Genomic DNA, 11053 nt, shown 5'->3' with positions numbered 1-11053 from the left:
TTCCCCTCTGCATGCTCATAAAGACATTGTTTTATCTCTCTGTGTTTACTCTGTTGGATTTTTGCATTTCTATGAGTGCTTGGAAATTGGAATTCACTTCCTCTCATGAGAAATGTCTTCTTGAAAATAATGCATATAAAATTAAAGAAATAAGTATATTTAATTTTATATATAGTTTTTGATGCCTAGGGTCTGCTTCCATCTTTGAAATCCATGTTCCGATCCCTTCACACTCCTTAGTCAAGAAAGAAAATCAAACTATTTCAATGTCGGTAATATTTAAAAGATTAAAATAAGATCATCTATGAATATATAATGGGCAGCATCTTTTCATTTCGTTTTCCTTGTTTTTACTGTGGCAGTGATGGCTTTTCTGGTCATTAATTTTCCACTACATTTCTTTCTTTCCTATTTTGTTATGACAAAAACTTAGGGCTTGTTTGATGCAAATAACCTGCTTCCTATGAAGTTCAGTTCTCAAAAGAAATAACTTGATTAGGTTGGGGTAAGTAATAAGTTATTAGCCTGTTCTGGTTTGGTCCAATGATTAAAATTATATCATTCACCTAATAGGAGTATCAGGTTTGAATTTTGGCTCTTTTAATTCTCTATAAATAAAAATATTACTTAGTAAGAAGTGAAAGAATTGAGAACTTTAATTTCTAAGAAGCCATATATTATGGCCGACCAAACAATTAGTTAAATTTTAGCACATTCAAAGAATTTAAAAGTTCTTGAGTTGAGTTACCTCAACCAAATAAAACCTTAATCAATTAAGTCATTATTCATGGCAATAAAAGAAATCTAGATTGATTGAATTAATGAAGAAAAACAGGACTCATATCCGAACAATTTTTTCTCATAAAAAATAAAAACAGAAATTATAATTTACATTTTTAAAAACTGCGCATGACAAGAAATTATTGGGAGAGATTCAAATATTATGAAATTGTCTAGAACACATATATGAAATTATATGGTACATTTTATGATAAATTTAATAATTATATTGAAGCAATTTAAATATATTTAAACATAAATCCAATTATTGAGAATTTGAACCACTGTTGGGAGTAGTCTACTTTGTGTAGAAGTCTGTGAAATGCTCAAACTTTTCTTCTACCTATCCTCTTCAACCTCAAAAAAATATTTAAAAAAGAAGGCAATCCGACACATAATGGTGGCAAGCCTAACATAGTAGCAATATAATCCTTTTGTTATTACACTAATTAATGTCCTAGTCCTTTTCTTAATTAATTAATAAGCATGTTTAGTTCCCTGAAGCATGGTCACCTTTCTCCTGCATATTTAGCACCCTCGAATTAAAATATATATGGAATTGCTCACCTTTTTAAGTATGAAAGAGTGCAGAAAGTTCAAAAATGGTGGCTGAAAAGTTCAGTTGCAGGCTTGCAGCATGCAGCAGTAGCATGTGTTTGTTTGGTTTTTGGACTGAAATAACAATAACATTCTTCCTCATCACATGACAATTTCACTTTTCTTTTCCTATTAATTACCAACATAATTAAAAAAAAAAAAAGGATACTTGCATCATTTTCTTCCCTTCACTCTCTCCTTCTGTCTCTCTCTTTCTTGTGACATAGTTATGATTATTCATGTATAATTTCACCATGTATGGAAGGATTAAGGAATTTTTTTCCCACTTATGCGTGTATATTTACTTTATTTTTGTTAATTTATTTGGCTCTAATTGTCATTCAAATTTGAACTCTTATAGTCCAATACTATTAAATAAAAATTCATTAGTTTTAGCCTTTAAGAGGTTGATCCAGGTGGCAAAGAAGGTTCATTCAGTTTAAGAAGAAGGTTCAAACCCCGCAATTGGCATATGTGGAAGTATCTAAATTTTGGCTTTGACATAGGTGCAGTGAGAATGCTTGTATATGGGTGTGAAAGGCGCAATATTCCTTACCTGAAATGCTTCCAGATATGTGTGTGTGAAAGAGGCAATGTTTTTTGTCAGGTGTATGATCAATCTATCTATACGCCTTTTTTTTAAAAAAGAAAAAAAACTGATTGGCTCTATCCTATTGGCTTTGAATTATACTTTATACATTGGGAGCATTGAGACCCATTTCCTTCCCTAAATTAATCTCATGATCCCATCTAGATCAACTTAAACAACTCTTCTCATACATAATAAAGTAGTTTTAACCTTGAAATTTGATCTAAACACTTAGTTTTTAGGAGTTGAACTTCCAAGCCAGTGGCTGAGATAGGGTTGATGAATTCGATCCATGTGATATTGTTACATAAATGGATATGGTTGAGCTTTCATCATTTATGTTTGGGTTTTACATGTTTAGTTAGATTATTCTATGAACTCTTTCATCTTCTTGTAAGCTTAATTATCTAAGTCTTTCATCAGTACCTATCTAGTTTTTCGTTGTAATATATCTTTCCCTTGCAAATTGCAATTTCATCTTACCTCCACAAACAAAATTTCCTAAACAAAGCCCACCAAGGGCCCAATGTTTGAAATGGGCTTAATATCGGCCCAAACATCTCCACAATTTCCTGAAATTGGGCTGGATCCAAAAAATCCCAGTTCATGAAAACTTGGGCCCAAGCAACCATAAATGACCAACAGCCGAATCACAGAAAAGAAGAGGAGCGCGCAAGAGCTGAAAATCACATATAAAGGCGATTTCCTGGGGAAGAAGCAACCAAATTCAGGAAACCCATAACCAGAAATCCAAAGAATTGGTAGCAGAAAGAAAAGGGTATTGAAATGCTGAATTTGGCAAGTTGAATCAGCGAGCGAGAAGTAGGAATGGATGTGATAAAGACGCAGCAAATATCAGCGGGACCGATAGAGAAGGTGATAATGCACCACTGGTTCTCCTGAATGTCGTCGATAACTACAACAGAGTCGCTAAGGACGCTCGCAAACTCGTTTTTGGTGTCTTGTTTGGTTCTTCTTTCAAAAGCACTGTTGATGTCACCAACAGCTATGAAGGTACAACTCTTGTTTTTCTCTCCGTACAGTTTCTAGATCTCTTTTGCTTTTGATCCTTCAATCGTTCAATTTGTGTTTGAAAATTCTTTTGTGGGTTATACTGATTTATAGATCATTATATGTTAATAATGGAATTTGGTTTGGTAGTGAGTGTTAGATATTGAGAATCATGGCCATGCTGATGCGTTTTTTTATCCCATTTGGGATATGGACCAAATAAAAGCTCATATTGTAATTTCTCAGTGCCATTTGAAGAAGATGATAAGGACCCAAGCATCTGGTTTCTTGACCACAATTATCATGAGTCTGTGTTCTCTTAATAGAAGCTATTTCCTATATATTGCGGTTCTTTCTCAAGAGATTTTGATGCTATTAAGATAACAAATTGCTTTTTCAGCCAAGGAGAATGTGTTGGGTTGCTAGTGGTACAGCACAGGTCCAAAACTGAGGGAAAATGACCTGGACATTTATGGACTATTTAATGAGTAACATCATCACCTGTGTTTTATAAAGTTATTTGTTCTGTTTCTTGATGGAAATAGACATCTCTCACTTGGACTATCTGCCTCTTGGCAAAATATATCTATTTTTTTCTTTGATCTTTTCTCCTCAGGTTTGCTTTAGTATTAATTTTTCTGCTTTATTAATAATTTTTTGTTTGCCATTGCAATTATGTTCCAAATCCTGTCTTGGTCATAATTGATGTCCAACCGGTAGAGCTGGGAATTCCCACAAAAGCTTACTGTGCAGTTGAAGAGGTGAAAGAGTTAAAGATATCAGTTCTGAAAACCAAAGCTGAAATATGTAATTGTTCTGTTGTGTTAAATGAGTTATTATAAGTAGAATATGAGACAGTGAAAAGGATTCTGTGGCTAGTCTTTCTTTATAACAATGCCTCCATGTGTCATGTGTGCTTGGAGGTAAACTGATGGTGTGCATTCCTGGACATTAGCTGATGGTTATGTATGGTTGCAGAATGCAACCCAGAAATGTCAGAAGGTGGTTGTGCAAGTGCCATCAGAAATTGCCGCTCATGAAGTTGACGAAATTGGTATGCCATATGAAAGCAATCATTTTTTCTTGTTTGCAAAATAGAACGAAAATAGCCTTCTATTTGCAAAAGCTTCTCTGCCAACCAAAGAGAGTATAATGATTCCTGGTGAACTCAATGTGTGCCATTATTTGGTCCGGCTAGCTCTTTAGCAAGTTTAGTTGGACTGATTTGTTAAATTGTTCATGACTGTTACTCCTTGTGAATCCACCAACATGTGTTATATGAACATTCGTCGTATGATTTACTATTCTTCTAAACAATGAAGATATGAATTTGCAATCTGATTTCAGGTGATCAACAAAGAACATGAGAAAGCAGAAGACTGAAAGTCAGTTGTTGTACTTGCTGCTGCTGGTAGGTAGAGCTCCTTCTCTTCTGCTGTCCTTTCCTTGTGCAATCCACAAGATTTGCACAGATTATGAATACCCATAAAACCACAAAATTTTGATATAAATTAAATTTAAAGCAACATCATGGTAAATCCAAATTAAACATTGGGCCCAGACCCTGGAGGCCTTAATGACTCATGGAAATGCTGCCCCTAAACGTATTAGATTAAGTCCAATGGCTATCCAATCTTGTTTTTGGGATGTCTAAATTTGGAAAATTTTCCTTTGATGCTATACTTGAAGTCTAGGGGTACTTGAAGTCTAGTGGTGAGCATTCGGTTCGAACTGAATCAAATCAAATTAAATTATCAAAATCGAATTATTATATTTTAGAATCGAATCAAACCGAATTGAATCGAAATAAATGAAAAATTGAATCGAATCGAATTATTTTATTTTGGTTTGATTCTATTCAAACCGATTAGTTCTGAATTTTGCTTATTTTTTAATTTAGACTTAATTTTCAAGTTATTTGATTTAATTTTAACCTTAGTTTGAACCTAATAACCATTAATCAATGAAATTAAGCAATATATATATATATATATATATATATATATATATATATATAATTCATAAATTTCTCATAAAAATAAATTAATTTAAAAATAAAAAATATTGTTTGGTTCGGTTCGGTTCAAACGGATTTTTTTTTTCAAAACTGAATCGAATTGAAATAATCGAAATTTTTAAAATACAAAATCGAACTGAATTAAATTGGATTATATCAAAAATCAAATTGAATTACTAAATTAAGGCTGTTTAGTTTGATTTTTCGATTTAAACCGAACAGTATTCACTCTTACTTGAAGTTGAAGATATGAGTTCAATGCTTACACTTTCCTTTTCATGAACCCAAAAAAGAGAATAGCAAAATTATTGATTTCTAGTATAGATAATTTGTTTCAATGTATAAATCTTACATCCCTTGTTATATAAATAAGAATTTCATTCAATAAATTTTTTTTTTTACAAAAATAGCGAAATACTTTTTAAATTATTAAATTGAATTTAAAAAAAAAAAAAAAGAAATCATCCATTAGCCTATTCTCTATGAAATAAACTACAACATTTGGCTTCTTTTGTGAAGTTATTCTAAGCTTTAATATTGATATTGTTAAATATACAAATGCGATGAATTTCTTTTTTTTATGATTAGAAACATTTTTCAATCAAATTATGCGTTAATTGAGAGATTTAATTATTTTTTGGAACGAATTTGAAAATATATTTTCACATTTATCTTTTATATTTAAAAATTATTTCATAGATACTTATATGCTTTATTTATAATAAATTACTTAAAAAAATAATTCATTGAATTCTCACGTAATTATACTTAATTTTTATTTTTTTAAAAACATTTTTTAAGTTAAAATAATTAAAATTTTTCATTGTAAATATAAGAATTGACTAAAATAAATTTAATTAAATTAAATTCTTATAAAATTCTATATTATAAACAGAGATTATAGGTGTAAAATCATTTAGAACAATTTTAAAATCATAACCATCAAGTAATAAGTTTGAACAAACTAATCCAAGTGATCTTACTAGTTATTAAGTGAAAGCTCTTGTCTCTATGCAATGTAACTTGCCTCCACCCAAAATTATAATATTTACAAATTGAGACTTCCTCCAATATTTAAGATAGTGATGTACTAGTTGAGTATATGTCCACAATCCTATATTAGATTATTAATTTTGTGTCACTTTCACAAGTGGAATTAATAAGTTTTTTCATGCCAAAATTGCGTTTATTGGTTGCATTTCTTATTCATAGTATCTAAGGCAAGTGGGTATTTTTTTTTTTTATTAATATTTCATTGCCACAAATTGAAGTTTTTGGAATAAGGAATTCATTTTTAATTAAGCCTTTTGTTCATTTCTTTTCAATTTCCAATTTGGTATGCAAAAAGCATCCACTCCTTTTTTTTTTAATTTTTAATTAATCCTGTTCAAGTCCATCCACCAAGTTTCATAAATATAAATTTTGTTTAAAAAATGATCATTAATTTATTTTATTTTGCATGCATTATAATTTTTAATTTTTCATTAGCCAACATTGTGGAATAATTATTTTAAATTACCTTATTCTACACACCACTAATCTCATTATTACACATTAAGAACATATTTATGTATAATTTGTTCTTATGATGGATGATCTAGATGTATTAAGACTTTTTTTTTTTAACAGCACACCTATTTTTCATGTTTTATATATAAATATTTTATTTTTCTTTTTAAAAGTGATGTTGTTTTCCTTTCCTGTGGGTTATGTATGTCAAGTTCAAGTATTAAATCTGTAAGAAATAAGAATGAGGTTAGTTAATTAACTACTGCTCCTATGTCTAAGTTAATAATAAGAACTGGAATGTGATAGGATAGGTAAGGCCCTTATATAGTGCTTCGATGTAGATTTCTAACTAGACTATGATAGGATAGGTAAGCCCTTTATATAGTGCTTTGGCGTAGATTCTGTTGCGATTAGGAGTCTATGATTGAGTGGGATGAGGAGTGTGATTGAGTGGGACTAGGAGTCCATTTTACATATTAGGTATGGAACTCTGATTGAGGTAGGAATAATGGAATCCTTATCTTTACAAAGTGATCCAAGTGTCATGAGTATGGTTGAGCGAGTATATCCGATGACTACTTTAATTCGGGTCACGTGTTACTTGTTAATCAGTTTATTCGCCTTTTAGTATTATTTTAGTGGTTGTAATATGGAAAGGAAATTTTAATTAGTTTTATTTGAATGTATTACCACAATTTCATTACAGTAGCCTCATTCTCAGTGCAAGATAGGAAGGAAATTATTAAAATTCCGCTGGCAGCTAATCCTCATGAACTAAAAAGAATTTGGCACTATACATCTAGCAGGGTTCCTACTGTAAGATCAGTTTTATTTCTTGTTGAAAAAATGGCATCATGAAGCATCTTAGCAGCCTTCCCCATCCTCTTCTGGGCTGGTGAATCCATAATTCTGGAAAAAAACTATAGGCTCTTTCTTTGCCTCCTAAGGTTTTGAGTTTTTTTGTGGCGTGTTTGTTCTAAGCATTGGCAACTAAAGTGAACTTGTTTCATAGAAAATGCTCTGATTCTCCCTTATGTTGACTTTATGGCATGCAAGAGGAAATAGCGTGCCATTATTTGGTCCGGCTAGCTCTTTAGCAAGTTTAGTTGGAATGATTTGTTAAATTGTTCATGACTGTTACTCATTGTGAATCCAACAACATGTGTTACATGAACATTCGTCGTATGATTTACTATTCTTCTAAACAATGAAGATATGATTTTGCAATCTGATTTCAGGTGATCAACAAAGAACATGAGAAAGCAGAAGACTCAAAGTCAGTTGTTGTACTTGCTGCTGCTGGTAGGTAGAGCTCCTTCTCTTCTGCTGTCATTCCCTTGTGCAATCCACAAGATTCGCACAGATTATGAATACCCATAAAACCACAAAATTTTGATATAAATTAAATTTAAAGCAATATCATGGTAAATCCAAATTAAACATTGGGCCCAGACCCCGGAGGCCTTAACCTAAACATATTAGATTAAGTCCAATGGCTATCCAATTTTGTTTTTGGGATGTTTAAATTTGGAAAATTTTCCTTTGACGCTATACTTGAAGTCTAGGGGTGAGCATTCGGTTCGAACTGAATCGACTCAAACCGAAACGAATTAAATTATCAAAATCGAATTACTATATTTTAGAATCGAATCGAACCGAAATAAATAAAAAACCGAATCGACCTAACCGCTTTATTTCGGTCTGGTTTGGTTCAAACTGATCGGTTTTGAATTTCACTTATTTTTTAATTTAACTTGATTTTCAAGTTATTTGGTTTAATTTTAACCTTAGTTTGAAACTAATGACTATTAATTAATGAAATTAAGCAATTTATATATATAATTATATATAATTCATAAATTCTCCATAAAAATAAATTAATTTAAAAATAAAAAATACCATTTGGTTCGATTCGGTTCAAATTGATTTTTTTTCTCCAAAACTGAACCGAACTGAAATAATCGAAATTTTTAAAATACAAAACCGAACCGAAGCGAAACAAATTATATCAAAAATCAAATTGAATTATCGAATTAAGGCGGTTCGGTTCGGTTTTTCGATTAAAACCGAATAGTACTCTCCCCTACTTGAAGTTGAAGATATGAGTTCAACACTTAACACTTTCCCTTTCATGAACCCAAAAAAGAGAATAGCAAAATTATTGATTTCTAGTATAGATAATTTGTTTCAATGTATAAATCTTACATCCCTTGTTATATAAATAAGAATTTCATTCAATAAAATATTTTTTTTTTACAAAAATAGCGAAATACTTTTTAAATTATTAAATTGAATTAAAAAAAAAAAGAAAAGAAAATCCTCCATTAGCCTATTCTCTATGAAATAAACTACAACATTTGGCTTCTTTTGTGAAGTTATTCTAAGCTTTAATATTGATATTATTAAATATACAAATGTGATGAATTTCTTTTTTTTATGATTAGAAACATTTTTCAATTAAATTATGCGTTAATTGAGAGATTTAATTATTTTTTGGAACGAATTTGAAAATATATTTTCACATTTATCTTTTATATTTAAAAATTATTTCATAGATACTTATATGCTTTATTTATAATAAATTACTTAAAAAAATAATTCATTGAATTCTCACGTAATTATATTTAATTTTTATTTCTTTAAAAACATTTTTTTAAGTTAAAATAATTAAAATTTTTCATTGTAAATATAAGAATTGACTAAAATAAATTCAATGAAATTAAATTCTTATAAAATTCTATATTATAAACAGAGATGATACGTGTAAAATCATTTACAACAATTTTAAAATCATAACCATCAAGTAATGAGTTTGAACAAACTAATCCAACTAGTCTTACTAGTGATTAAGTTAAAGCTCTTGTCTCTATGCAGTGTAACTTGCCTCCACCCATAATTATAATATTTACAAATTGAGACTTCCTCCAATACTTAAGATAGTGATGTACTAGTTGAGTATATGCCCACAATCCTATATTAGATTATTAATTTTGTGTCACTTTCACAAGTGGAATTAATAAGTTTTTTCATGCCAAAATGATCATTAATATATTTTATATTGCATGCATTATAATTTTTAATTTTTCATTAGCCAAACATTGTTGAATAATTATTTTAAATAACCTTATTCTACCATTAAGAACATATTTCTGTATAATATGTTCTTATGATGGATGATCCAGATGTATTAAGACCTTTTTTTTTAACAGCACACCTTTTTTTCATGTTTTATATATAAATATATATATTTTTTTCTTTTTAAAAGTGATGTTGCTTTCCTTTCCTGTGGGTTATGGATGTCAAGTTCAAGTATTGAATCTGTAAGAAATAAGAGTCAGGTTAGTTAATTAACTACCGCTCTGATGTCTAAGTTAATAATAAGAACTGGAATGTGATGGGATGGGTAAGGCCCTTATATAGTGCTTTGATGTAGATTTCTAACTAGATTATGATAGGATAGGTAAGCCCTTTATATAGTGCTTTGACGCAGATTCTGTTGGGATTAGGAGTCTATGATTGAGTGGGATGAGGAGTGTGATTGAGTAGGACTAGGAGTCCATTTTACAGATTAGATATGGAACTCTGACTAAGGTAGGAATAATGGGATCCTTATCTTTACAAAGTGATCCAAGTGTCATGAGTATGGCTGAGCGAGTATATCCGATGACTACTTTAATTCGGGTCACGCGTTACTTATTAATCAGTTTATTCACCTTTTAGTATTATTTTAGTGGTTGTGATATGGAAAGAAAATTTTAATTAGTTTTATTTGAATGTATTAGCACAATTTCATTACAGTAGCCTCATTCTCAGTGCAAGATAGGAAGGAAATTATTAAAATTCCGTTGGCAGCTAATCCTCATGAACTAAAAAGAATTTGGCACTATACATCTAGCAGGGTTCCTACTGTAAGATCAGTTTATTTCTTGTTGAAAAAATGGCATCATGAAGCATCTTAGCAGCCTTCCCCATCCTCTTCTAGGTTGGTGAATCCATAATTCTGGAAAAAAACTATGGGCTCTTTCTTTGCCTCCTAAGGTCTGAGTTTTTTTGTGGCGTGTTTGTTCTAAGCATTGGCAACTAAAGTGAACTGGTTTCATAGAAAATGCTCTGATTCTCCCTTATGTTCACTTTATGGCATGCAAGAGGAAATAGTGGAGCACTTGATATTTTTTTGTGATCATGCTAGGGCAATTTGGTTTAGTTCCAGACTTCGATTTATTCCACAATTACAGGGTTCTAGTTCTTTTGTTGACTGGTAGTGGTGTATGTTTGATTTCTTGTATTCTAGGGACTGCAGGCAAATTATTTTGGCAGATTTGTTGTGTTGGAATATTTGGAAAGTGAGTGCAACTCTTTTCGAATCTATTAAACCTAATCTTTTGTCCCTCATTGCAAAGGCCCAAAATGCCATTGATGAGATGCTCTCTTTAGCTTCCCAGCAACACCATTATGCGTCTATCTCTACTGATAGTAGAGGGTACCTCTTAGGTGGCAGCCTCTTCCTTATGATGCTGTGAAATTCAAGGTAGATACTTCTTTTGTGAACG

At 30.9% G+C, this 11053-nt stretch overlaps 1 long non-coding RNA gene across 1 annotated transcript; it reads left to right on the top strand.

Annotated features, from left to right (window-relative positions):
* The first annotated feature begins 2632 nt into the window (after positions 1–2632).
* LOC131182380 (uncharacterized) lies at positions 2633–4278 on the top strand. The gene is made up of 2 exons (XR_009150723.1): positions 2633–3284; positions 3378–4278. It is a non-coding gene; the product is annotated as an uncharacterized LOC131182380 (long non-coding RNA).
* Positions 4279–11053: the final 6775 nt, after the last annotated feature.

The sequence above is a fragment of the Hevea brasiliensis genome, chromosome 8 (assembly GCF_030052815.1).
Source record: "Hevea brasiliensis isolate MT/VB/25A 57/8 chromosome 8, ASM3005281v1, whole genome shotgun sequence".
Lineage (NCBI taxonomy): Eukaryota > Viridiplantae > Streptophyta > Magnoliopsida > Malpighiales > Euphorbiaceae > Hevea > Hevea brasiliensis.
This window is presented reverse-complemented; position numbering and strand designations above follow the sequence as displayed.